A 4,601-nucleotide genomic window follows, 5' to 3' on the forward strand; every position below is an offset into this window, starting at 1 on the left:
TAAGAAAAGTAAGGACATTCATCATCACTGAACAATAATAAGACTAAACCCACATTTACATGTACTGTCACTGTAGACCACACTGGAGTGGGAATTTAAAACTACCTAGTGAGAGTAGAATTATAGTAAAGTAAAATTAGAGTAGAGTAGAGGGAATTCAAAGCTCTAGTAACACAAAGGATACTTCTCCTCTCCTTTGATGTTAATGAAGTCTTAGTAGAAAATCTAGACTTTCACCTGCATTTGAGAATAACAAAACATTAACCCTTTCCTCTGATGCAGTAGTGCCAAAGAAAGTTGAGTAAAGCAGAATGGCTAATGATGTTAAAGTGCATCATAAAAGCATACAAAAAGTTTAGTTTTATGTTAAAAAATTACTAGTCATTCCAAAAATTAAGAAAATGCTCATGGAATTAAAAAACAGATAAATGTAGTACTATTATTTAAATTTTTATTTTAAAAACAAAAAAAGATTAAAATTGATAAAGCCATTAAGATTTTTCAGTTACAAGAAATTACAAATACACTTGAAATAAAAGTATAAATATCTCAATAAAAGCAAAAACTGTTGACAAATAAATGAAAGCTATAAAGAAGCAAACAGAAATTTTAGAATTGAAAAATAGAAAAAGCTCAATGAATGAATTCAATAATACAATAACCCACAAAGTAAATAGCAGAATACAAATCACATAATTTAAGCAAAGAGAAGATGAACTAAAAATCGATCAATCAATAAGAGTGAGCAGAAACTCCAAGACTTATGGATCTACAGTGAAATATGTAACAGTCAATGGTTCTGGAATTACAGTAGATATGTAACATTCAATGGTTCTGGAATTACAGTAGATATAAGGGAGATCTAAAAAGATATTTGAAGAAATAACAGCTGAGAATTTCACAAATCTTGGTCAACAAACATAAACTTACAGCTTCAACGAACTGAATGAAACCCAAAAGGGATCATCTCACAGATATTCAGGCCAATCCTTCAGGAAATTACAGTAACTTTGTCCCCTTTACTTGCCTGCCATCACAACACTGACCCTAACCCGCCTGCTGTCCTTGCCCTTACCATGTCATGCTCTGCAAAGCTGCAGGCTGAAGGTCAGGCTTAGCCAGAGCCTGGACACGTCACAGGGTGCGGAGCAGGCCGCTACTGCGGCTGCGCACTCTGCTTTCAGACTGGAAGAACCGGAAGAGGAAGTGAATCCGAGGGCATAAAGATGGCTGTGCAGGCGATTTATCTCTCTGCTGATGCGTTTCTAGTTTGCCTCACCCATGTGCTCACCACAGAAAAAGAGGAGGTAATTCGGCTCTGTGTAGGACAGTTGAATGAGGACACACACAGTAAGTCCAGATTGGTACATACTGGAACTGAAATGTGTGGAATTGCTGAAAACGCTGATGCCTTCAGAACTGTTCACATTTAAAGTCATCATCTTGCGACATTCTGTTAAGAGGAAGGAATGAGTAGAAATTTCTCCAGAACAACTGTCTTGGGCTGCAACAGAGGCAGAGAGGTTGGCCAAAGTAACGGATTTTGCCCCATGAGAATTGTGAGTTGGTATCATTCTCATCCTCATATAACCGTTTGGCCCTCTCACGTTGATGTGCACACACAAGCCACATACCAGATAATGGATCGATGGTTTGTGGGACTTAATTTTTCCTGTTTCATTGAGGATAAAGTCACAAAGACTGGCCAGATACTCTATACTTGCTTCCAGTCCGTACAGACCCAAGGGAAGTCGGACTATGAAAGAATTGAAATCCCAATTCATATTGTACCTTGTATCTCCATTGGGAAAGTGTGCTTTGAATCAACAGTAGAGTTGCCCAAGATTCTGTTCCAGGAGGAATGGGATGCCTACAGGAGGAATCACAGCCTTAAACATCTGGACTCAGTAACCAAGATCCATAATGGCTCAGTGTTTACCAAGAATCTGTGCAGTCAGATGTTGGCTGTTAGCAGGCCTCTCCTACAGTGGTTGGAAAATAGAAGAGAGCAAAATCAACAACTACTCCAGGATTTGAAATAAGAAAAGGAAGACCTTCTGCAAAAACTCTCTAACTTTAATAATTTGTAGGAAAATGGATGCACCTTGAGACTCTATTGCTAAGAAAAGTAATTCAGACACAGGAGGCAAGAGAAACCATGGCATATTTCTCTTATATGAAAACCACAAAGTACAAATAATTGAAAAAGCAAAATAAAAGAGGACAGGTAACAAGGTGGAAGACTGTGGATATGGGAAAGGGAACTGAGAATGGGGAAAGATGGAAAGGCAGGGAGGGGTAGAGGAAGTAACAATGGTTTAAAATGTGCTATTGTATGTACAACTTTTTCAAGATGCATACAGTTTTAATGTATCATAAACATATACTAATAATTCAAATTAATGCACTTTTTGAATGTTTGTAATAAAACAGGAGAGAAAATGGGAACAGATGACCTTACTCCGTGTATTGCTAAATCAGTTCTGATGAAGAGAAAGTTGGAGGACTCACATTACTTGATGTAAAGACAGTATAAATTTAAAACAAGAGACAGACTTGGCAGAGAGATAGAGCAGAAGAATAGAAGAGAGACACAAGAAGTAAAACTCCCATAAATACGCCTAATTTTGACAAAAAGCAAAAGTGGTTTAATGCAGAAAAGGTAGCCTTTTTAATAAAATCATGTTGAAGTAATTGTATATCCATAGGCAAAAATAAATAAGTAAATAAGAAAATCACAACCTCATCACATGCTATGGAACTTACTTCAACATATGTTATGGATTTAAATGTGAGCTACAAAAATTTTAAGGGAAAAAAGAACTATCTTTAAGAGACAAACTGTTGAAATTTATTGAAAAATCACAGTATATAAGAAACATTTGAAATACTGGGCTTTATCAAAATTTTAAAAATTATAAATTTTAATTTATATTTCATAGAAAATTAAATATACTTTTAGCATATAGATGTTTGAAAAGAAAAACTTACATTATTATCTATTTCTTTTTTGGAAAAACCTGTTTGGTTGATGTAATCAAAGTAACTACTTTAAAGATAGCAGTATACATCCAAATATTGTTATTCTCTAATTATGAAATTTTGTTTTTTCATACAATAAAATAAAAAATACTAAACATACACTTACCATACGATTCGGCAAACATACACTTAATGTGCAAACATTTTCCCCAGAGAAATGTAAACTTATGTTAACACGAAAACAAAAAAATGTCATAACAGCTTTATGTGTAATAATAAAGAAAAGGAAATAGGGCTGGGGATTTAGCTCAGCAGCATAAGTGCCTGACTAGCAAGCCCCAAGTTGTGAGTTCGATCCCTCGTACAAAACAAACAAACAACAACAACAACAACAAAAAAAAAAACATGAAATAATCCAGATGTTCTGATGGGCACTTGGTTAAACAAATCATCTAATCTATACCATGAAATATTACTCTGAAATGAAAAGGAACATACTGTTAACATTTGCAACTGAAATGAACCTCAAAGGCATTAATGATCAATGAGAAACAATCTACAAAGGTCACATACTTCATGATTTAATAAAAATTTTAAAATGTTAGAATTATAGAAACAAATTCTAAAATTATAGAAACAGACTTGCAAAGAAAGGGGACCGATGGGATGTGATTTATGTAAAACTACATAAGGATGACACAACACATTCCTTTCTATCAGTGGTGCAGTTTTATATCATAATTGTGGTGCTGAGTATATGAATCCATACTTTTGCTAAGATTGTATAATCTATACACATATAAATATATGCATGCAAAATCTGATGATGCTGAAAAATGTAATGTTTAGCTATATCAGACCACTGTCAATACCTCGAATTTAAAGTTGCACTACACCTTGAAAGACATTACTATTGGAGGAAAGCAAGAAAAAGTTTACATGAAATGCTACTAATTTTACAACTGTGCCTATAATTACTGCAAAATAAAAATATGTAAGTTTTAAATAAAAAAATATTCATGCAGAACTTGACATGTCAAGAACTTTTGAATATGAAGGAGAATGGAAAAAAATACCTGAAGCTACATAGACAAACATGACATATTAAATAAAGGAGGAATACATTCATATGACAGTACCGCTTTATTAGAAACCACAGAGACTGGTACAACATGTTTTAGGTCACAAAGAACTGTCAACCCAGAGTCTTATACAAGTTGAAATGTCATCCAGAATTCCAGGACAATTCAAGTCATTCTCAAATGAAAAAATAAATAAGAGAACTGGTTTTAAGGAAAACTAGCCAAAAATTTTACCAAAGGAAAACCATAAAAGAATGAATAAACTATCAAGAATTAAAAACTTTGTAAGCAAAGTTACAGATGAGTACAGTAGGCTTTCTGCTCACAATTTTTCTAAACTTTGACGGTAAAAATAACAACTATAGCACTGTTTAGTGTAATTCGAAATGTATACAGAGGAAATATTTAAAATAAGTGTAAGGCATGAGACCATAAAAGAATATTGTTTCATATATGTATCTTCTGTACTTGTAAACTAGTAACACAGAAAAGCAATAAAAGTTCCTAGTTTCTGTTTTGAAATAGTGTGAGTGTAGT

General features: G+C 33.8%; 1 pseudogene; it reads left to right on the plus strand.

The window, feature by feature from the left end:
* The first annotated feature begins 1,226 nt into the window (after window positions 1-1,226).
* On the plus strand, window positions 1,227-2,090 carry LOC100730379 (lys-63-specific deubiquitinase BRCC36-like; annotated as a pseudogene).
* The last annotated feature ends 2,511 nt before the right edge of the window (window positions 2,091-4,601 follow it).

The sequence above is a fragment of the Cavia porcellus genome, unplaced genomic scaffold (assembly GCF_034190915.1).
Source record: "Cavia porcellus strain 051 isolate PalLab524CR breed Dunkin Hartley unplaced genomic scaffold, mCavPor4.1 scaffold_20, whole genome shotgun sequence".
In the NCBI taxonomy this organism is placed as follows: domain Eukaryota; kingdom Metazoa; phylum Chordata; class Mammalia; order Rodentia; family Caviidae; genus Cavia; species Cavia porcellus.